General features: G+C 41.2%; 1 protein-coding gene and 1 long non-coding RNA gene across 2 annotated transcripts in view; one reads left to right on the top strand and one right to left on the bottom strand.

Annotated features, from left to right (window-relative positions):
• On the top strand, positions 1-19333 carry LOC138968305 (uncharacterized). The gene is made up of 4 exons (XR_011456130.1): positions 1-245; positions 7415-7551; positions 9928-10038; positions 14024-19333. It is a non-coding gene; the product is annotated as an uncharacterized lncRNA (long non-coding RNA).
• The window catches only part of LOC138968295 (fibrinogen gamma-B chain-like), a 485749-nt gene that overhangs the window by 269644 nt on the left and 191406 nt on the right, over positions 1-24699 (bottom strand). The window lies entirely within an intron of this gene.

The following is a 24699-nucleotide window of genomic DNA, read 5'->3' as shown; positions in this document are numbered from 1 at the left end:
TTTTTTTTTAACATTGCTGTGTAAAATAAAACTGTAAAATAACTATTTTACAGGTTTATTTCACAAGTTTATCTTATATTTTCTGAACATTTGGAAATAATTGCTTTACCTCAGTGAAATATTTATTATTGTTTAGAGCGTAAGCGATAAGCGATCCGGGCCTTTTCAAGAAATCTGAACAATGAACATGGTCGCTGCATGGGATTTTTTTCCCTTTCGTACAATCAGGCACACCACTCGTACAGGTAAGCCTTAGATTTTATGTAGCGCACTTTATAAGAACAGTGTTATATCTATTTATTTGAGTTAGGCATTGAAGATTTGAGAGGGCTTCTTCGCATCGAAGGAGTCTCTTCTGAGTGGGAATTCCGCTGTGAATTGATAGTTCTGGTCAATGGCTGTCTAATCGGCCCTCGAAGGCAATCACTGACGTGAAGTGCACCGGGAGTGACTATTGCCAAAGAAACTACAATGGGAAGAAGGATAACTTCCTCATTGGGCATGCTTAGAAATGAGAATGGCTAAATATGAGTTATTCCCCTTTGCTGCATGCTGACCAGACTGTCTCCTGCTTTGTTATGACTAGTACAGTCGATCTTTCTCATGTTGTGACTTGCTTTATTTTCACATTTTCGGTATTTAAAACAGCAAACACACACACACACACACACACACACACACACACACACACACACACATACACTGAAGAAGTTTCCATTCTGATTCGGTTATTTTATTTGGTGCTATATGTTTGCTTCACATTGTTTCTTTTTTTTACATTGCTTGAGGTATCCCCATTCGCTAAACACATCCATAATGCATGCATGGCTCATTCGAAAGAGGGCAACTGAACAACTGATGCCCAATAGCAATAAATACTGAACAACTGAACAATAAATAGCAATAAAATGATGACAGTGCCAAGTTTTTAAGTACAAAGTGAAATCATGTGACTGGACAAAGGCACAATTACAAAATACAAATAAAAAAATCGTGGCCCATTTTAAATTAAGTTCTCAGCTCATGGGGAAGCATAAGATGACCCTAGAAACCGAAATTAGGAGACCTCCCGCCCCCAGGGCAGACTACAAAAAAAAAAAAGTCGCGTAAGGCGAAAATACAATATTTAGTCAAGTAGCTGTCGAACTCACAGAATGAAACTGAACGCAATGCCATTTTTCAGCAAGACCGTATACTCGTAGCATCGTCAGTCCACCGCTCATGGCAAAGGCAGTGAAATTGACAAGAAGAGCGGGGTAGTAGTTGCGCTAAGAAGGATAGCACGCTTTTCTGTCCCTCTCTTTGTTTTAACTTTCTGAGCGTGTTTTTAATCCAAACATATCATATCTATATGTTTTTGGAATGAGGAACCGACAAGGAATAAGATGAAAGTGTTTTTAAATTGATTTGGACAATTTAATTTTGATAATAATTTTTATATATTTAATTTTCAGAGCTTGTTTTTAATCCGAATATAACATATTTATATGTTTTTGGAATCAGCAAATGATGGAGAATAAGATAAACGTAAATTTGGATCGTTTTATAAATTTTTATTTTTTTTTACAATTTTCAGATTTTTAATGACCAAAGTCATTAATTAATTTTTAAGCCACCAAGCTGAAATGCAATACCGAACCCCGGGCTTCGTCGAAGATTACTTGACCAAAATTTCAACCAATTTGGTTGAAAAATGAGGGCGTGACAGTGCCGCCTCAACTTTCACGAAAAGCCGGATATGACGTCATCAAAGACATTTATCAAAAAAATGAAAAAAACGTTCGGGGATTTCATACCCAGGAACTCTCATGTCAAATTTCATAAAGATCGGTCTAGTAGTTTAGTCTGAATCGCTCTACACACACACACACACAGACACACACACACACGCACATACACCACGACCCTCGTTTCGATTCCCCCTCGATGTTAAAATATTTAGTCAAAACTTGACTAAATATAAAAAGGGGGGGGGGGGGTAATTTGTGAAAAAGTATAAAAGGAATCAAAAACTGTATACATGTATTTAGTTAATACCCCAAAAAGTTGTATAGTATATACAATGTCAGACCCTAAAGAAAGTTTGTTAGTCATTGCTTAGGCAAAACAAAGCAAAATAGTCTGTTTACGGTATCCCGACCAACCCTATTATTTTTTCCCCGCCAACCCTAGACCTTTTTTTTGGCATTTGGAGAAAAAGAAAAAGAAAAAAAATCAATTTTGTTCCTGTTTTTTTGCAAAATAATTTAAAAAGATGGTTATAAAAAAAAAATTAAGAAAAGCCGACCTACCGACCCTCTTTTTGTGTGCCTATGTTACTGTAAACAGACCAAAAGGTACATCAAAAACAACACACCAGGGATGCTACTCTCCCCTTAAAAATAGCCATGGGTCATAGGTGTGACGTTTGAATCTTTTAGCTAAATAAAACCATAGGCAATTGATCGGAAATATCAGGAAAAATCTTACAAGTTTATTATTTGTTTGCTTGGACCAATCCTCTTGCCGAAGTGTTTTACAGTAAAAATTGATTTTACGTCAAAAGTATCACAGGAATATCGAATGTTGAGGTAAGGCTGGGATAGCCAAGTTCAAGAATAACGGAAGGTGACTGTTGAATCTTTTTGAAAATGTATAAAAATATAGATGGTAGGCAATTCAAAATTAAAAAAAGGACTCTCGGAGCATGGACTTTTGAGTCAAAAATTAAAGAAGGCTCTATGAGCCGAAGTACATGTTTTGTCTCTTTTTTTTTATTTTGAATTCCCTACGATCTATATTTTGATACAATTTTGGACCCTCTTTGTACGGAGAGAGTTGGCAATTGTTAATCACATTCTCTCATCTCATCGACTCTCCTTCGGCTCCTTGGTAACATGCGTTCCGTCTCTGCCAGGAATGGACACAGCAGCAGATAACCGGTAAATATGTAACAGGCATAAATGGCAAAATAGCTCGCCTCGCCTGATAATATATGAGACAACTGTTCTATTACAAAGTCTTTCTTGGGAGGCTTGGCTAATTTACTCGCTCGTTTTACACGGGGTTCCATCGTTTTCTTTTCTAATCGGAAAACCTTGCTCCTCAGTTTGTTGACCTTCTGCCGAAGTTCCGCTTCACGAGGGGATGGGGAGGATGACGACTTTGATGCTTTACATCCTATGTCCTCCAGGATCGCCTGAATGTCATCTAAAAAAGAAAACACACACACAAAACACACATAAAATAACATAACCATAACAAGTTACAACCTGGAAGAAATTAAAACATGTGTAATTCAATCACAAAATGAAAATAAACAATAGCGTAGGAAGGCAGGCCAGAAATGAAGTGTATTAGCAACTATGGATTCGATGTGGAACAATGATGGAATTGACCTTGTTTGGTACTGAATGGGTGAGGCCATTAGAACTGTACCCACGGAATACGCGCTATATAAGCTTTATATTGATTGATTGATTGATTGATTAGGACAACAGTACCAGGTAAACTCCTCACACACCATGCCTCTTTCTTTCTTTCTTTATTTGGTGTTTAACGTCGTTTTCAACCACGAAGCTTATATCGCGACGGGGAAAGGGGGGGGGGGGGGGGGGGGGAGATGGGAATAGAGCCACTTAATTGTTTCTTGTCAAACCATGCCTCTAACAGGATATGTTTCCCATCTTTACGTGTGGGAACTACAGGTACAATTTCATCCATCCATGCATCCGCCCTATACAGCTTCTTCTTCTTCTGCGTTCGTGGGCTGAAACTCCCACGTGCACTCATTTATTTGCACAAGTGGAATTTTATGTGTATGACCGTTTTTACCCCGCCATTTAGGCAGCCATACGCCGCTTTCGGAGGAAGCATGCGGGGTATTTTTGTGTTTCTAAAACCCACCGAACTCTGACATGGATTACAGGATCTTTTTCGTGCGTATTTGGTCTTGTGCTTGCGTGTACACATGAAGGGGGATAAGTCACTAGCAGGTCTGCACATAAGTTGACCTGGGAGATCGGAAACATCTCCACACTTAACCCACCAGGCGGCCGCGACCGGGATTCGAACCCTCGACCTTCCGAGTTAATAGACCGACGTCTTACCACCCCGCCCCAGCGCCCGTCACCCTATACAGCGATTATCAACTATGTAATGGATGGGTTTAAACATTTTTTGATGTCAGGGTGTTCTTCATGGTTAAAAATCTCTTACCTGGTTGAACAATTTGTGTATCAGGCGACAGGTCGGTGCTGGCTTCATTTGTAGCTACCCTTTGCGATGGTGGCTTCCTCCCACTAGCAACCTGCAAATTGCACAGCTCTTTAACTGACAAACTCACAACCAACACCCAGTCACAATGAAACATTTCTCCCAATTTCATGGCATTGGTCTTAGGCCACACACAAAAAGTGTATGTTTCTGGTAAGGCAAAACAAAAAATAATCTGTTTACGGTATCCGGACCGACCCTATTTTTTTCCCACCGGCCCTAGACTTTTTGGGGGCATTAAAAAATAAAATTAAAATATTCAGATGGCTAAAATACAAAACTAAAAAGCCGACCTACCGACGCTATTTTTGGGGGGCCTATGTTACCTTAAACAGACTTTTTTGTGACCTAACATGACTAAAGGTGGAGATTTTTTTTCTAACCTTTTTTTTTAAAACCATCTTTTAAACTATTTTGTTGAAAAACAGGAAAACAATTGATTTTCGAATACCCCTTTTATTTTTGAAAATGCCAAAAAAAAAATGTCTAGGGTCGTCGGGGAAAACATAGGTAGGGTCAGGTGACCAGAAACATACAACTTTTTTGTTGTTGACGCCGACCCTATACCTTTTTTGCCATTTGGGGCTGTTTTTTTGCAAAATAAGTTCATCATATCATCATAATCAGGACGTCGATCCAAAATAAGTAACTTTTTTTTGTTGGCCTTATCATTTTTTTGCGCTAAATGCAAACAGGCATTATTTGATGGGAACAATGCTGTTGTTTTCAATTCTTACATCAGCCTCAAACTTGTCATTACTCAACCTGCATTTAATAGTGTGCTTCTTTGGTTTGCAAAAACCTAAAACCAATAAATAAATAACCTTCGGTGGTGGATTGGGCACTGCAAACAATGTCGGGACAGCATTCCACACAAGTGATCCTCTCTGCAGGATTGTTTTACTGGTTGGCCTCAAAGTGATCAGTACAAAGCTTGAGACCTTGAACAGCAGCTGGCTGCAGCTTTTCAAAGTCCTCTCGCCTTGTGAATTGCATCCATATTCTGCACCTAGTTTGACAATAAAAACAACAATGTTATTGTTAAACTAAGCAAAAAGGAAAGACAAAGAAAGCTAAATCAGATCTTCAGTCTAAATCTAACGCTCTGCCTGAACGCAAAACGGATGAGTGATGTACCTTTGTACTGTAGTTTTCCCGTAAGCAAGGTTTGATAAAGGTTTCGGCAAATATGCCCACGGGTTTGTCATCAAGTGTAAACTGTTGTTTTGTACTGACTGCTGACTCACACTCACAGTCGTAAGTACTCGCTGACGCTGTAGTCTACTGAGTGAGTTGACTCGAGCCATTGCATTCTCATTCTGAAGAAGGTAAACCTGATGAAATAATCACTGCACAACCCACCTTTTTTCTTCTGTAGGGAACTTGTGGAAAGTTTTCCCGAAGCAGCTCTGTTTGTAACGGGCGTTCTTGCAACAAAAAGCCGAGCACAATTATTTACCACCACCTCGCACACGATCGGTACCTACGCGATCCGCCATTTTGTTTTCGCCGCCAGCATGTGACTAGGGACGATAACCCACAAACACTTTTTCGCATTTTCTTCGCAAGTTCCACGTCTTCCTTTTGTACAGTGTTTGCTATTGCAACGACTGTCGTGTCCAGCGTTGTGTTTGTCAATGAGGTTCTTGAAAGCATTTGTACTGGGAGCCCGTTTAATGTTAGTTGTTAGTTTGTTCCAGTCATTTGTAACTCTATAGCTGAAAGCAAATTTTCTTGTATTGTTATTAACTTATTATCATGTCTTTCTTTTTGTATTTTGTCAGTACTGTTACGTGTTACAACAATGTTAGTCTGCGGTGATTTAAAAAAGAAATCTTTGTTAGTGTCATCAATGTCGTTAAATATTATATACGCTTGTATTAGGTCCCCTCTCTTTCTTCTTGCCTTTAGTGTAGGCAAAGTCAAGTATCTTAGTCTCTCTTCATATGTGTAGTCTTTTATTTCGTAAATCAGTTTAGTAGCTCTTCTTTGGACTCTTGCGATTGATGTTGATTGGCGTACTAGTCTCGGAAACCAGGCAGGATTGCCGTATTCTAGATGAGGTCGTACTAGTGTACACTCCACTCTCTGTTCCAGGAGGCTGTTCTCTGAAAATCCACCAGTACCTAGGAATGGCAGTGACACTGTACTCTAGGACCAACACAGCTAGTGTTTCAAATGTTACCTTTTTGTTTCAGGAGTCCTTGAATATATTCTAGTCATTTTTTCCCATTTATTTTAAGTTCATATCATATTTGACAAATAGGTGGCGTGATCTAACCATGTTTACCTGGTTGATTCTGACGGTTGGCAGTTTAAGTTTCTGGCAATTGCCAAAGTTGAACGTTTATTGTCATTAAATGGCAAAATTAATTTGAAGTCACGTTATAACTTATTGTGGAAAATCAGCTCCCTCTCTCTCTCTTTCCCCTCCCACACTCACACACAAACACACACACATGCGTGTGTGCTGACACAAATTTGTGATTTACTTTAAAATTAACAAGGGTGCCGCGGTCAATTGTAGACGGTAAGACCTATTACTTTTTTAAAGCCAGGACATTTGGACCTATTGATTTCTTACGGTCAGGTCCAAATGACCTATTGTCCTCTAACGCTGGCAGCAACACTGATGTAGATGAAATATTCATGAGGACGTCCCTCTGCAATATTATCCCAGCTATCTAAATAGACTGGAAGAACAAAAAGTGATTGCATGGAGACCTGATCAGAAATAGAGGGTTATAACTGACATTTATCTGCAATTAAATTGCTTTAAACTGACGGTTGCCAAATTGGGTTGTGAGTGAAGCGTAGCTCTGGCTTGTCACTCACTTCCACTACACATAAATGCGCGCAAGGATTTAGTTCTTCAAACATTTCTGCTTTCTGTAGCTATGCAGGGTTTGTGGATGTGGAACGTGGGAATATTACAGTTTGGAAGGTGAGGATTCTGATAGACTCGATGCAAATTGTCCGAACTATAGCTATGGCGTGCCCCTTTAATAGCTCATAATGATTAGCCAAATATGGAAAGGCAAAACTAGATTCAAGTAGCTGAAAATTGAAACACGAATGGCGGCTTGATTGAAACTTTACGAAATGGAAATCCTGTGTTTTCCAACATATGAATGTACAAATCAGTGTTTTGGGTCTACAGAACACGACAAATCCCGTCCAAGTCCACTTCAACACAACTTCACAAGCCCATGTCTTCAGAACTTCGCAATTCCATGTGTATACGAGACCACGAAAGTCACACATTGGCTGGATTCATGTCCTGACGACATATCTGTGGTAAGTTTAAAGGCTGTCTCCATGGTAAAAAAAAATACTGAAATAACCATTTGTTTCTCTTTCTTCTTTCAATTTAATGACTTATGCGCTAGACTTACTTACTTACTTACTGCCTTTCACGCCTGGTGGCGTGTAGGGCAGCGACAAAGGACCTCCACTTTTGTCTGTCTCTTGCAAGCCTTTCCAGGGTCGCCCAGGAGTGGTTGAGGTCCTTTGATTCCCCCTCCACTGTACGTCTCCAAGTCTGCTTGGGTCTTCCCCGCTTCCTCTTTCCTTCTGGGGTCCATCGAAGTGCCACCTTGGGAATGGAGTCGTTTTCCATTCGTAGTACATGGCCAATCCATCTCCATCTTCTCTGGGTTATGAGTGTCTCCATTTCTTCCATGTTGCATCGTTGGAGAAGGTCGTTGTTAGAGATCTTTCTGGGCCAGAATATTCTCTATGCGCTAGAGTTCGTATTCAATATGTTCCAGTGAAGATAATGACTCACTTTTCTAACCCGTATTCTCAAAAGCTCGGGAGAAAACGAAAGAAAATAATGTCCCTCTCCGGAAGTGACGTGTGGCTGGTGGCTTGATTCGGCCTTCCGCCATTTTGACAGAGATGGGAGAGTGAACCACAGCTTCGCGTAACAATCTGAACACGCATGCCGCATCAAGTTGTCAATAGACAACCACTGATGTTGATAAAGTAAGAGATCTGTCTTACATAATTGAGTTTCGGCGCTGTTTGGTTGCAAAGAAATGTGCGCAGTCTATATCACAAGTAGGTTTGGAAAGTGCATTTTCCGATGATATCGACGCAGCTAGGTATCAGGATCAGGAATATTGCGTCGCGGAACCTTTCAGATTATGACGCAATGTTGGCAAGAGAGCGCCTCGCCTAGCCCTACTTAAAACGATTTAAAACCTATCATTTTGGAATTTGTTCTCTTCCATAAAAAGTCTGAAGTCCATTGCTACTAAATTAAATAGCCTCTGGACTTATTTGAAAAATACACCCTTTCCTAATAGTTTTCTTAGTGCTGGCAATCAATAGTACTAGTAATGAGAGGGATGCACGACTCGTACCCTTTGATGACAGTGAGGGGCGACATTTGTTTTGTTGTAGGCTATAATACAAATGTCGCCCCTCACTGTCATTAGGGCTAAATGTCACTTTTGTTAACTCCTTCATGATACGAACCCACCTTACTGTCACGGGACGCAGGGGTGGCCACATTTTTGTCAATTCAGCTTTCCCCGGGTATGTAACATGTCATTTTTAACTTACCCGCACAAAAATCAGGTTACCCACAATCTGAATGCAAAAACTCGTCCCCACCCCTACACACAGTCATGGAGTTGCGCTCACGCACACTCCACTGTCGAAATCTAACCAAGGAAATTCGTCCTTCCATTCTGGCAAAAACCTTCTGACACGTTTTGATCTGTCGCAGTGTCGATTCTAGACCGCGCATTCCCGCAAATATGAAAGAAATCCCGCAAAAATAAAATTTGGATGCGCGCCTTTTCACGCAAAGAAATACCAATTCCCGCATTTTCAAACATCTTGTGCATGCGCGATATAATAAATATAATTTCGTCAAACAGCCCAGCGTTGCAGAGCGTAAGCGCTTGCAATCTTTTTGAGACAAGTGAGGCCCTGACAAGGATGTTTACATTTACCTATGTTTTCAAAAGTTACATTTTCCCTAAACATCCTTATCAGGGCCTCACTTGTCTCAAAAAGATTCACTTTTTCTCCCACAAGTCTTTGCTTCCCTTTGTGGTCACTTCCTGTTTTACATTCAAAATGGCCACCACGATAAGTGAAAGCGTGGATTTTTTCAAGAATGGAGACCCATGTGCAAATCAGCTTGACGACAAGTTGCCAAGTGAGGCAAAACATCCAAATAAATGGTCTTGGAAGTGGATGAAGGAGTTAGATTCTCAAAAAAGATAATGGAGTTTATGATTAAGAAGTTTCTGTTGTGCATGCAACGATGAAATTACATACACCTGACTTCACTCTTCAGGCAAGAAAGCCATCAGGAACCATACGTTGGTTCTCTCTCTCTCTCTCTCTCTCTCTCTCTCTCTCTCTCTCTCTCTCTCTCTCTCTCTCTCTCTCTCTCTCTTTGAAGTCTCTCTCTCTCTCTCTCTTTGAAGTCTCTCTCTCTCTCTTTGAAGTCTCTCTCGCTCTCTCTCTCTCTCTCTCTCTCTCTCTCTCTCTCTCTCTCTTTGAAGTCGTGGGGGCAATGACGGCCTCCGGGATGCCACAGATTCCATCCTCCCCCAGCCTAGAGACTGGGACTTTTTGTTCTTATTTACGATAGAGTGACATAAATCAATAATTAGCAAAGATTCTATAATTTTAAACTAATCTTTGTTTCAGTTGGTCATGGTGATTTGGGCAATGACAACACCGGCATCGTGGGTGATTTGGGCAGCGATGACCCCTCCGTCAAGGATTGCGACGTGACGAGCACACATGCAGAACCGCTTGGTATGTTTATACCGCCACCATCATAAGTGACGGTTTCTGAGACTTCCACTACTCGTGCAGAACTTCTGATTGGAGAAACTCGAGGTCAAAGCTTGTTCCCAAATGTTCTTATTATTATTTCACATTGCTCAACATCCAGTTAGCAACACAGGCTAGATGTTAAGCAACGTGAAATAATAATAACACATTTTGGGACAAACTTTGACCTGTAGTTTCTCCAATCAGAAGCTTCTGCACGAGTAATGGAAGTCGCAGAAACCGCCACAATATTATTTAAATTTTATTTATATATAGATGCTACATGTCGGGTTCATCTACGGGGCTAGTGACAGACCGCCAATGATGTTTTTTGTTGTTTTTTAGTTGGCAGCATGGGGATATCTTGAGAAGGCTCTCCGTAGTCGGCTAGACGTTAAGCAATGCTAATAATAATAATAATAGCACTTGAGCAAAGAGCTAAAACATTTCGAGGTACGGTAGAGTGTTTGACATAAATAATAATAATAATACGAATATTTATAACGCGCACATATCTCCCCAACAGGCGACTTAAGGCGCACATACACTCATTCACACACACGGAGACTTAAAGTCACCAACACACACACACACCAGCAACCATTAAAATATGTACAGTTATTCAAGGTGGGATGGACAATGATAATGGACAACAGGAGGGGGGGAACATGTACACAGGGAGATAGTGATCAAGGGGGAGGTCGTAGAGAAGGTAGAGCAGTATAGGTATTTGGGGGTGATTATAGACAATAAGTTGACATGGAAACCAAACTCTGATGCCCTTGTGAAGAAACTCCACTCTCGCCTGTACTTTTTGAGAAAACTCAGGTCTTTTAACATCTGCAGACAAGAAATCCTTCAGATGTTTTACACTTCAACGTGCAATAGTGTGTTGTACTTTGGCTCCGTGTGTTGGGGTGGCAACATCAACAAGCAAGACAGGGATAGATTAGATAAATTCATCAGGAAAGCAAGTGGGGTGGTTGGGAGGAAGCAGGACAATTTCACATCAACACATGAACGACGACTGACTGACAAGGTACAGAAGATTTTGGCTGACGACTCGCACCCACTCAGACCGGAATTTGACAGTAGACGGACAGACAGGAGCAACAAATTCAGACAACCAACCGCAAGATCCACACGCTACAGAAATTCGTTCATTCCATCTGCAATTCACATCTTCAATTCTCAGGTGGGGCGGTAGATGCTGGTGTTGTCGCTCTGATGCACGGGGTCAGTGTTCTGTATTGTTTCAGTATTGTTGATTTTGTTTTGCATGATTATATACTCTTATTCTACTCTCTTAGACAATATGTGATAACCGGCAAGGTGCTGACTTTCTTTTGTGCATTGTTGATGGTGAATGCATGTTAATTTATTTTTAATATACTTTCTTATGTGATAACCAATGTGCTATATTTTCTCAGGACAATGAACAAATGTTTATTTTGAATGTTTTATGTATGTTATTATTACGGACACAAACGCTCAGCAATGTAATTTCTCTTTTAGAGATTAATAAAGTTATTGTATTGTATTGTATTGTATTGTATTGGGGTGGGCAGTGTAGAATGCATGGATTATGTGGAAAAAAGGAATGTCTTGAGTGCAGATTTGAATGATTCGAGGGACTGTTGTTGACGGAGGGGGAGAGGTAGTGTGTTCCATTGGCTAGGTGCTTGGAAAGAAAATGAGCGTTGACCTGCTGTTTTGAGTTTGGTGTGGGGGATGTTGAGCTTGAGGGAGCCGGCAGATGATCTGAGTGCTCGTGAAGGGACATAGAGAGAGAGAGAGTCGGAGAGATAGGCAGGGGCGAGACCATGGAGGCTTTTGTATGTGATACGAGCAGGAACGGGCAACCAGTGGAGCTGATTTAGGAGGGGGGTGATATGATCTCCCTTTTTCTTTCGTAAGGCAAGACGGGCAGAGCTATTTTGAATGCGTTGGAGACGAGAGATAGAAGAAGAGGGAAGACCCGCCAAGAGAGAGTTACAATAGTCAAGACGTGAGAGAATGGTGGACGTGACCAGTTTGGCGGTAGCATCTGTGGTGAGGTACTTGCGGATAGTGGCGATGCGGCGGAGTTGGAAGTAGCAGGTGCGAGAGACAGAAGAGATGTGTTGTTTCATGGAAAGGGTGTTGTCTAGAGTGACTCCGAGGTTTTTGACAGCAGAAGACAGAGGGACAGAAGAGTCAGAGAGTTGATGAGAGTCGGAAGTGGCTTTGGAGAGTTTGGATGTAGTGCCTATTAGGATAGCTTCAGTTTTGTTGCTATTGAGCTGAAGTTTGATTTCTGTCATCCAATTCTGCACGTCAGTGATAGTGTCAGAGATAGAGGAAAGAAGAGATTCAGACTGGTCAGGGGAAGAGCTGTTGTGAAGTTGAGAGTCGTCGGCAAAAGAGTGGTGGAGAACGTTGTGTCGGTCAAGGATGTGGTCAAGAGGTTGAGTGTAGAGAGTAATTAGTACAGGCCCAAGGACTGAGCCCTGAGGGACTCCGCACTCAAGCCTGATGGGGTCAGAGTTCAGTTTGTCAATCGAAACAGTCTGGTAGCGGTCGGTGAAATAAGAAGAGAACCAAGAAAGAGCTGTGCTATGGATACCAAAGGTGTGCTGAAGGCGTTGAAGGAGGATGTTGTGGTCGACTGTGTCAAAGGCCGCTGATAGATCAAGTAGAGCGACGGCAGAGATTTCAGCTTGGTCAGTGGCAAGGAGGAGATCAGTAGTGATTTTGAGAAGGGCAGTTTCGGTGGAGTGGTGAGGACGATAGGCAGATTGAAGCGGAGAGAGAAGATTGTTGCAAAGAAGGTGAGAGTTGAGTTGTTTTAGGACGACTCTTTCAAGGAGTTTGGAGATGAAGGAAAGGTTTGAGACAGGGCGGTAGTTGCTGAGAGTGTTTGGGTCGAGCGATGGTTTCTTCAGTAGATGTTTGACAATAGCAGTCTTAAAGGAGTTGAGGACAGTGCCTGTTTGCAGAGAAGTGTTGATGATTTTGAGAATAGAAGGGAGGAGTTCAGGAAGACAGTCAGAGTAGAGTTGTGTGGGAAGAGGGTCAAGGTCACAGGTTTTCAAGGTCATTTCTTTGAGGACTTTCTCCAGGTCAGTGAGAGTGAGAGGCTGAAAGTGTGTGAAGGGAGTGCCTGTAAATGCAGGAGGAGTTTCAGAGTTTTGGTGTGGGATTTTGTCTAGTTTGTCACGGATGGTTTGGATCTTGTTATGGAAGTAATCAGAGAAAGCTTGCGACAGTTTGGAGGGGTCGATGTTGTTGGGCAAGGGAGAAGCAGAAGAGCAGCCAAGAAGGTCATTCACTGTGGAGAAGAGTGTTTTGGCAGAGGTTGTTTCACAGATTTTGGTGCTGTAGTGCGATTGTTTGGCGTCTGCGATGAGTGTCTGAGCATGTTCCATTTGCTTGTTGTAAATCTGTCTGTCAACTACCAGCTTTGAGGTTCGCAACTTCCTCTCTGCTCGGCGACGCAACTGTTTTGTATACTTAACTTCAGCTGTGATCGAGGGTGCAGAAGGCCAATCTACGATGAGTTTGGTTTTTGCGGGTGCATGTTCGTCAAGAAGTGTGCTGAGAGTGGAGTCGTAATGACGTACAGGGTCTGAGGATACCGGAGGATCAAGCAGTCGGCGGGCTGCTTCTGCGCGAAATGTGTCAGTGTTAACTTCTTTGAGGTTACGGCGGACTACGCGCTTTTTCTGTTTGGATGGTTTGGCCATCTTAAGAGAGAACAAAACTGCAGAATGATCGGATCTGAGGTAGTCATTCAGCAGGATGTCGTACACCAGGTCAGTGGACTCGTGGGTGACAATCCAGTCAATGATGTGTGTTTTGCGTGTGGGAGCGTCTACATGCTGTTTGAGGTCGTGACAGTCAAGAAGGTCCATCGTCTGTCTTGTGTCGGTGTTATAAATCAACAATAAGCAAAGATTCTATAATTTTAAACTAATCTTTGTTTCAGTTGGTCATGGTGATTTGGGCAATGACAACACCGGCATCGTGGGTGATTTGGGCAATGACGACACTGGCATCGTGGGTGATTTGGGCAATGAAGACACTGGCATCGTGGGTGATTTGGGCAATGACGACACTGGCATCGTGGGTGATTTGGGCAATGACGACACCGGCATCGTGGGTGATTTGGGAAATTCGTAGCTGATTTGGGCAATGACGACACCGGCATCGTGGCTGATTTGGGCAATGACGACACCGGCATCGTGGGTGATTTGGGCAATGACAACACCGGCATCGTGGGTGATTTGGGGAGCGATGACTCCTCCGTCAAGGATTGCGACTACACATGTCGCACACATGCAGAACCGCTTGGTATGTTTATACCGCCACCATCATATGTGACGGTTTCTGCGACTTCCATTACTCGTGCAGAATCTTCTGATTGGAGAAATTCGAGTTCAAAGTTTGTTTAAAAAAAATGTTATTTTACATTGCTCAACGTCAAGTTAGCAACATTTTGGTACATACTTTGACCTCTAGTTTCTCCAATCAGACGCTTCTGCGCGAGTAATGGAAGTCGCAGAAACCGCCACAATATTATTTCAATTTTATTTATATATAGATGCTACATGTCGGGTTCTAGTGGACATACTCTTATAATATCTAAATACTTTTGCTACTACTAATAACATGCATTGTTTATTACCTAATTAAAGGCTCCCGCAGTGGGGCACTGCGGTTAAGAAATTAAAGGCCCCTCCTGTTTTTGGAACCGCAGGAGCTTTCTAGTTTGCTGTTAGGTAGATTTTTGGTTCCTCTTTTCTGTCATGCTCTCTTTTTCTTCATGAATTCTTTTCTTTTTTCTGCCTTCTTGCTCATTCACCTGTATTTTTTTCAAAAATCTCTTCTCTTGCCGCTTGTCTCGCGATTCATGTATAGTTTAATCTGTTAGTGTTCTGATGTAAGTCCAGCAGTAGATAGGTTAAGCCTATTTTAACATACTGGAAACTGGTAATCTTCCAGTAGGTATTAATTTAGTTTTACTAAAGCCTGCTGGGACACAAGTAATAGGTTAGTGCATTTGTAAACAGGAATCGCTTGACAAGTGGCCCCCTTCATCCCCCCCTTCCTCGTCCTGATATGGCTCTGCGTAGTCGGCTGGACGTTAAGCAAAAAATAAACAAACAAAAAAAAATAATTAAAGGCAGAGGTCGACAAAGCTCATGAAGACAAGCGTAAATTCAAGCTGGTCTCATGCTGAAATACAAACTTTAATAAATGGTTTTGGGCATCTCCTTCAAAAAGGCATGTATCCGTCAGGGAAGATAATTCAAGCCGCAATTAACCAAAATACTTGTCTCAACAATAGAACATGTATGAATGTGCGAGCAAAGCTTCAGCACTAAATGAAGACACGGTTTTAAGATGGACTAGCTGAAGTTGTGGGCAAAGACAGCATGTTGTTGCTTTTTGGCGAAAGCTTACTGAAGAAATATGGACCAGCTAGAAAAAATGACATAGCACAGAGATTGAGACAACTTGCTGGTCTGTTGGTGCAATATGTAGAGCAAACCTATTCATTACATCTTACCATATAACAGTGGCACAGGCACGGTTGGCCTAGTGGTAAGGCGTCCGCCCCGTGATCGGGAGGTCGTGGGTTCGAACCCCGGCCAGGTCATACCTAAGACTTTAAAATTGGCAATCTAGTGGCTGCTCCGCCTGGCGTCAGGCATTATGGGGTTAGTGCTAGGACTGGTTGGTCCGGTGTCAGAAGAATGTGACTGGGTGAGACATGAAGCCTGTGCTGCGACTTCTGTCTTGTGTGCTGCGACTTCTGTCTTGTGTGTGGCGCACGTTATATGTCAAACCAGCACCGCCCTGATATGGCCCTTCGTGGTCGGCTGGGCGTTAAGCAAAAAAAAACCACAATATAACAGGGGCTCATTTTGAAATTGAGGTTGTCAAGAGGAATGTAATCGGACATTTTTCAAACTAATTGCACCATCGATGCAAACTGCACGCACTCGCACAAATAAATGAAATCTACACACAGCAACACCGACAGCTTTAAATGATTTTAATGTCATTAAAACGGTTTAAACCCAAATAAAATTGAATGAAATCTCACAGATAAATTTACAATGACTATCTGTCTTGCTTGAAGAAAAGAAAAAAACGAAAAGGGAGTGGAACACGGCAACACACATTCTGAGTCACTCCAGGAGCTTCAACAGAAACACAGGTGACGATCGCGGAATGTTGATGTTGAGAACGTCTGACGCATGCAGTATGCGTGCGGTAGCTATTTTCCGCGAAACCCTGCGGAACCCCGGGGGTACCCCGCGAAACCCCGCTTCGGCTTCCGTAATAAGAAAACATTTTGTACCGGTGTCTTAGAGTTTAATAGCTGACAAGGAAATTGAGTAACAAAATAGCGATAAGTCCGACCCCGAAATGAGACCCTGATGTAATACTATTATTTGCTGGGCTATACAAGTTATGTAGGTATGCATGCATGACCCTGGGTCTTGCTGTATGACTGGGAATTGCAGATATGTTCTTCAAAAGATTATGCCGTGTCTGAAGCATCAATATAAACGCTTATAGCTCACAGCTGAAAAGAACACTTCCTTACTAGTACGAAACCAAATGACAAACTATCAATTTGAATACAACACAGCTTCATAAGAACTGCTCAAACAAGGACCAATAAAAGAGAAAACTGAAGACCGTGGCCTTAATCTTACAAGTTTGAAGTTAAAACAAGTTTTGCAAACAATACATGTGAAAGAATGTTGTTATGCCTGAATATTAAAAAAAATTAGTTAGTGTTCCCAGAAACTTGAAATTTGGCATTGTTGTTTATATGTCGACCTAGTACCCAAATATATATAGACATTCTGGAAAACGTTATTTGTTTAGGAATATGGGGAACGTGGATATGGGGACCTTATTAATATTATGTTTTCACATATATATTTAAATCCTAAACAAATAACGTTTTCCAGAATGTCTATATATATTTGGGTACTAGGTCGACATATAAACCACAGTGCGAAATTTCAACTTTCTGGATGTTCTATGTACCATTGTTAAATATCTAGTTATAAGTTCTTTTTTAGTTATACTTTTAAAACGACAAGACATGAACATGTATGTCCTTTTTTTTAATTTTTTTTTTTATTGTTGTTATGTTTGTTTGTTTGTGTGTGTGTTGATCGATTTAATTTTTTTTTAAAGTTAGTGTTCCCAGAAACTTGTATTATATATATAATAAAAGTTTCTGGGAACACTAACTAATTTTTTTAATATTCAGGCATAACAACATTCTGTCACATGTATTGCTTGCAAAACTTGTTTTAACTTCAAACTTGTAAGATTAAGGCCACGGTCTTCAGTTTTCTCTTTTATTGGTCCTTGTTTGAGCAGTTCTTATGAAGCTAACTCTGACACCAGCCGGTTATTTGGGAACTCGTTTTCAACTGCTTGCAGAAAGTTGAAATTTGTCATTGTGGTTTATATGTCGACTTAGTACCCAAATATAAAAAGACATTCTGGAAAATGTTATTTGTAGGATTTAAATATATATATATATATGAAAACATAATAAGGTCCCCATATCCACGTTCCCAAAAAGCTTGTCTGAATATAATAATATATATAATAAATGTTTCTGGGAACACTAACTTTTTTTTAATATTCAGGCATAACAACATTCTTTCACATGTTTTGTTTGCAAAACTTGTTTTAACTTCAAACCTGTAAGATTAAGGCCACGGTCTTCAGTTTTCTCTTTTATTGGTCCTTGTTTGAGCAGTTCTTATGAAGCTGTTTTGTATTCAAATTGATAGTTTGTCATTTGGTTTCGTACTAGTAAGGAAGTGTTCTTTTCAGCTGTGAGCTATAAGCGTTTATATTGATGCTTCAGACACGGCATAATCTTTTGAAGAACATATCTGCAATTCCCAGTCATACAGCAAGACAAAAATTGGCTCTTTGCAGTCTGCTGGGCTATACGCGATATGTTATGTATGTATGCATGGCCCTGGGTCTTGCTGTACGACCCTGGGTCTTGCTGTACGACCCTGGGTCTTGCTGTACGACCCTGGGTCTTGCTGTACGGCCCTGGGTCTTGCTGTACGACCCTGGGTCTTGCTGTACGGCCCTGGGTCTTGCTGTACGACCCTGGGTCTTGCTGTACGGCCCTGGGTCTTGCTGTACGGCCCTGGGTCTTGCTGTACGACCCTGGGTCTTGCTGTACGACCCTGGATCTTGCTGTACGACCCTGGGTCTTGCTGTATGACCATGGGTTTTCATGTCACGTACGACATACAAATCACGATGTTCAAAGTTTTGACGAATTGAGTGTGACTACGATTCATAAAACTTGAAATAGGAAGGTGTTATTGCTGTGTTTGATTGGTCGATCTTTGTTTAATGACAAAACAATTAATAATGCCAAGATTTTTAATGTGTACATAGTTCCTTTTCAGCTTGTGATTTATAACTCATTGTGACAAGTTAAAGTTTGTGTAAGCCCTTAATAGACTCTTTGCAGTCCGCTGGGCTATACGCATTATGTATGTATGCATGACTCTGGGGATTGCTGTATGACCCTGGATCTTGCTGTATGACCCTCAATCTTGCTGTATGACCCTCGGTCTTGCTGTATGACCCTCGGTTTTGATCAACAATGATCTGCATTTTTACTCAATATTTTCCATGAAGTACTGGGATCCTTGTATTTCTATCTACTCTGCTTTAATCTTGCTAAGACAATTATGTTGAGACGTCATAAATCAGTACTGGTATATTCTCGGAATTGCGGTCTGGTACCCTGTGATATCGGTTTGAAAACTAGGGAAGGAGGCGATGTGAAGTGCCTTTAGTCGCTGCTGTCACAGTGGGGAGATTGCTAATTGGAGAAATGATTGCATGCAGAAAACGTGGTGATTATGATCCCACGTGACATTTTTACCGCCTTTCATTGTGTAAAAATAGCTTAAACGACAAAACAATTAATAATGCCAAGATTTTTAATGTGTACATAGTTCCTTTTCAACTTGTGATTTATAACTTGTTGTGACAAGTTAAAGTTTGTGTGGGCCCTTAATAGGCTCTTTGCGGTCTGCTGTAGGACCCTGTGTCTTGCTGTATGACCCTGTGTCTTGCTGTAGGACCCTGTGTCTTTCTGTAGGACCCTGTGTCTTGCTGTATGACCCTGTGTCTTGCTGTATGACCCTGTGTCTTGCTGTATGACACTGTGTCTTGCTGTATGACCCTGTGTTTTGCTGTAGGACCCTGTGTCTTGCTGTAGGACCCTGTGTCTTGCTGTAGGACCCTGTGTCTTGCTGTACGACCCTGTGTCTTGCTGTACGACCCTGTGTCTTGCTGTACGACCCTGTGTCTTGCTGTACGACCCTGTGTCTTGCTGTACGACCCTGTGTCTTGCTGTACGACCCTGTGTTTTGCTGTACGACCCTGTGTCTTGCTGTAGGACCCTGTGTCTTGCTGTAGGACCCTGTGTCTGGCTGTATGACCCTGTGTCTTGCTGTATGACCCTGTGTCTTGCTGTAGGACCCTGTGTCTTGCTGTACGACCCTGTGTCTTGCTGTACGACCCTGTGTCTTGCTGTACGACCCTGTGTCTTGCTGTAGGACCCTGTGTCTTGCTGTAGGACCCTGGCTCTTGCTGTACGACCCTGTGTCTTGCTGTATGACCCTGTGTCTTGCTGTAGGACCCTGTGTCTTGCTGTACGACCCTATGTCTTGCTGTACGACCCTGTGTCTTGCTGTAGGACCCTGTGTCTTCCTGTAGGACCCTGTGTCTTGCTGTATGACCCTGTGTCTTGCTGTACGACCCTGTGTCTTGCTGTACGACCCTGTGTCTTGCTGTACGACCCTGTGTCTTGCTGTACGACCCTGGGTCTTGCTGTAGGACCCTGTGTCTTGCTGTATGACCCTGGGTCTTGCTGTATGACCCTGTGTCTTGCTGTACGACCCTGGGTCTTGCTGTACGACCCTGGGTCTTGCTGTATGACCCTGGATCTTGCTGTATGACCCTCGGTCTTGCTGTACGACCCTGTGTCTTGCTGTATGACCCTGGGTCTTGCTGTACGACCCTGGGTCTTGCTGTACGACCCTGGGTCTTGCTGTACGACCCTGGGTTTTGCTGTATGATCCTGGGTCTTGCTGTATGACCCTGGGTCTTGCTGTATGATCCTGGGTCTTGCTGTATGACCCTGGATCTTGCTGTATGACCCTGGATCTTGCTTATGACCTTCGGTCTTGCTGTATGACCCTCGGTCTTGCTGTATGACCCTAGGTCTTGATGAACAAGGATCTGCATTTTTACTTAATATTTTCCACGAAGTACTGGGATCCTTGTATTTCTATCTACTCTGCTTTAATCTTGCTAAGACAATTATGTTGAGACGTCATAAATCAGTACTGGTATATTCTCGGAATTGCGGTCTGGTACCCTGTGATGTTGGTTTGAAAACTAGGGAAGGAGGCGATGTGAAGTGCCTTTAGTCGCTGGTGTCACAGTGGGAAGATTGCTAATTGGAGAAATGATTGCATGCAGAAAACGTGGTGATTATGATCCCACGTGACATTTTTACCGCCTTTTGCTGTGTAAAAAATAGCTTAAATGACATGTCTTAAAGCTCTGCTTAAACTCGTAGTAAACCTCGGTGTTTACGCAGGTTCCTAGCTAATCGTGTATAAACTTGTCTTGCAAAGAAGCAGAGTAGATAGAGATACAAGGATCACAGTTCTTCGTGGACATTATTTTATCCTCTTTTCTTTTTAAAACCTGGTTTTTACAAACAGGGGAAAGTACCTCATCGTTTCCAGAGCCTCACAATTATATGTCCTTGTAAACATGGTTTATCAGAAGGACTGGTGACATACCTTCATTGGTAATTTTTAGGTTTTTTTAGTTGGCAGCGTGGGGCGTTTTGAGACGGCTCGGTGTAGTCAGCTGGACGTTAAGCAATGTTTAATAATATATAATATGTTGCAAATCGTCACGCTAATGGGATAATTGCCTAACTCACTTTTGCAAGTTTTGAGAAAAAGGGATTTGTTCAGCAGCCTCTGCATTGAACTTTGGGTTCTGTACTTCAGTAGAATGAACTTTAATCCAAATTTCTATTGATCTTGTTTACCATGGGATGCACATGCATAGACAGAAAAGCATGGGTATGCTGTTAAGATAACTGACTTATGAGTTAGGCAATTTTGCTGACATGGCATCAGCAACCGTTTCTCTTTGCAATTTCTTTTCGGAATTTTTACAGATGATTGACACAATTGTTGGCGTTATTATGGAACCGTTGTCTCAAAACTATCTAACTCTGAGTTAGGCAATTATCCTATTAGCGTAATGAAATGTATCATCAGATTTGATTTTGATTATTTTTTTCCATTGAAATGCTTTTTTGATTTTGAATTTTGTTCCCAGGGTCCGCCCTGGGAGGTGGGGGGGGGGGATCTCTTATTTTGGGTTCTTAGTCACCTCATGCGCCCCAATGGGATAAGAACATATATTTAGGTGAGCCTTTATTGTCATTTTTAGTCACCCACCCAAAGGAAAGGGGGGTGACTGTTACTTTTGTCAGCGTCCCTGCCTGTGTCTATCCGTCTACACATACGGTTGGGTGATTTTAGGACCCGTGGTCCTTTTCTTGTTTATTTCTTTTTTTCTGCCTCCCCATTGTTCAGTCACCTGTTTCACTTTTACCATGGACTTTGATTCATGGTGTTTAAGAAATAACGATTTTCGATGTCAAAATAAAAGCTGAGTTGTGATTAATGTTTATTTCAGGTAAGAATTAACTTGGTGCGTAATTACACAACACGAAAAAAGATAAATGCAAGTACACAATTGGAAATATATTTAGTTTGATAATCTAATTCAATGAAAAGCCTGATTTCTGTACTTTTTTTTCTTGTTCTTGTTTTCTCTACTTGAGCACGTTTTTTTTTCTTTGAGAAGTATGTGTCCTCCGACTACGCATGGCTGTCTGTGTTAAAAGTATGTGTCCTTCGACGACGGTCGGCGAAGAATGTTTTTAGCGACTGTCGGCGAAGGTTAATCATGCTTAGTGACATCATATTTCTTCAAAATCATGTTTTTTGGGTGCGATTATTTTTTTGCAAACATATTACAAGTTAATAATTTTCGGTTCAATGACTATACATAAGACTGTATTATCTTTAATGTTCTTTTTAGTTATCAGTAGATTTAAATGACTGTATTTTATTTTCGGTAACAATCCACCTTTTTGCAAGACGAGGTATGTCTTTTTCTTTAAAACAATAGTTGCTTATGTTATTGTTTGTGTTGTTGATGCTGGACTAATAAACAACAGTATCTGTTTAAAACCTTCATGAACAGTGTGTATTGTGTAAACAGGGAGTGACTGCAAGCGAGTATTGTGCTCTCTCTCTCTCTCTCTCTCTCCTCTCTCTCTCTCTCTCTCTCTCGCTCTCTCTCTCGCTCTCGCTCTCGCTCTCTGTGTCTCTCTCTCTCTGCTCTTTTTTTCCTCTCCTCTCTCTCTTTCTCTCTCTCTCTCTCTCTCTCTCTCCTCTCTCTCTCTCTCTCTCTCTCTCTCTCTCTCTCTCTCTCTCCCCCGCTCTCTCGCTCTCGCTCTGTGTGTGTGTGTGTGTGTGTGTGTTATTTTTTTCCGCAAATATGTTCTTCAAAAGATTCTGCAGTGTCTGAAGCATCAATATAAACTTTATAAGCTCACAGCTGAAAAGAACACTTCCTTACTAGTACGAAACCAAATGACAAACTATCAATCAATCAATCAATCAATAGAATTTATTTCCAAAATGCAAAAGCACATGATTTTGTTTTAAATGTTGCAGTAAATCATATATCCACGTCCACACTCACATTCACACCCAAATTGTCACAGCATAAGAAACATGGTTAAATACTATTTGCACAACCGACTATCAATTTGAATACAACACAGCTTCATAAGAACTGCTCAAACAAGGACCAATAAAAGAGAAAACTGAAGACTGTGGCCTTAATCTTACAAGTTTGAAGTTAAAAAAAGTTTTGCAAACAATACATGTGAAAGAATGCTGTTATGCCTGAATATTAAAAAAAAAGTTAGTGTTCCCAGAAACTTTTATTATATATATTATATATTCAGACAAGGTTTTTGGGAACGTGGATATGGGGACCTTATTATGTTTTCATATATATATTTAAATCCTACAAATAACATTTTCCAGAATGTCTTTTTGACTCACATGCGAAGCAAAAGTGAGTCTATGTACTCACCCGAGTCGTCCGTCCGGAAAACTTTAACGTTGGATATTTCTTGGACACTATTCAGTCTATCAGTACCAAATTTGGCAAGATGGTGTATGATGACAAGGCCCCAAAAAACATACATAGCATCTTGACCTTGCTTCAAGGTCAAGGTCGCAGGGGCCATAAATGTTGTCTAAAAAACAGCTATTTTTTCCCATTTTTCCCATTTTCTCTGAAGTTTTTGAGATTGAATACCTCACCTATATATGATATATAGGGCAAAGTAAGCCCCATCTTTTGATACCAGTTTGGTTTACCTTGCTTCAAGGTCAAGGTCACAGGAGCTCTTCAAAGTTGGATTGTATACATATTTTGAAGTGACCTTGACCCTGAACTATGGAAGATAACTGTTTCAAACTTAAAAATTTTGTGGGGCACATGTTATGCTTTCATCATGAGACACATTTGGTCACATATGATCAAGGTCAAGGTCACTTTGACCCTTATGAAATGTGACCAAAATAAGGTAGTGAACCACTAAAAGTGACCATATCTCATGGTAGAAAGAGCCAATAAGCACCATTGTACTTCCTATGTCTTGAATTAACAGCTTTGTGTTGCATGACCTTGGATGACCTTGACCTTCACATGTATTTTGGTAGGAAAAATGTGTAAAGCAGTTCTTAGTGTATGATGTCATTGCTAGGTTTAGTTATTTGACCTTGACCCTGAAGGTCAAGGTCATGTAAAGGTCAAGGTCAAGCATGTGAGTCGTATGGGCTTTGCCCTTCTTGTTATATTTGGGTACTAAGTCGACATATAAACCACAATGCCAAATTTCAACTTTCTGCAAGCAGTTGAAAACGAGTTCCCAAATAACCGGCTGGTGTCGAGTTAGCTTCATAAGAACTGCTCAAACAAGGACCAATAAAAGAGAAAACTGAAGACCGTGGCCTTAATCTTACAAGTTTGAAGTTAAAACAAGTTTTGCAAACAATACATGTGAAAGAATGTTGTTTCACCTGAATATTAAAAAAAAAGTTAGTGTTCCCAGAAACTTTTATTATATATAGTATATATTCAGACAAGCTTTTTGGGAACGTGGATATGGGGACCTTCTTATGTTTTCATATACCTAATAATAACATTTTCCAGAATGTCTTTTTATATTTGGGTACTAAGTCGACATATAAACCACAATGCCAAATTTCAACTTGCTGCAAGCAGTTGAAAACAAGTTCCCAAATAACCAGCTGGTGTCAGAGTCCCCATATCCAATGTATTATGTCTATATATATATATATATATATATATATAGATATGTATATTATAGATAGATAAGATATATAAGTCGGCTGGGGGCGGGGGGGGGGGGCGTCAGTCAAAGGATCGTAACTATTT

The sequence above is a fragment of the Littorina saxatilis genome, linkage group LG6 (genome assembly GCF_037325665.1).
Source record: "Littorina saxatilis isolate snail1 linkage group LG6, US_GU_Lsax_2.0, whole genome shotgun sequence".
Taxonomy (NCBI): domain Eukaryota; kingdom Metazoa; phylum Mollusca; class Gastropoda; order Littorinimorpha; family Littorinidae; genus Littorina; species Littorina saxatilis.
This window is presented reverse-complemented; position numbering and strand designations above follow the sequence as displayed.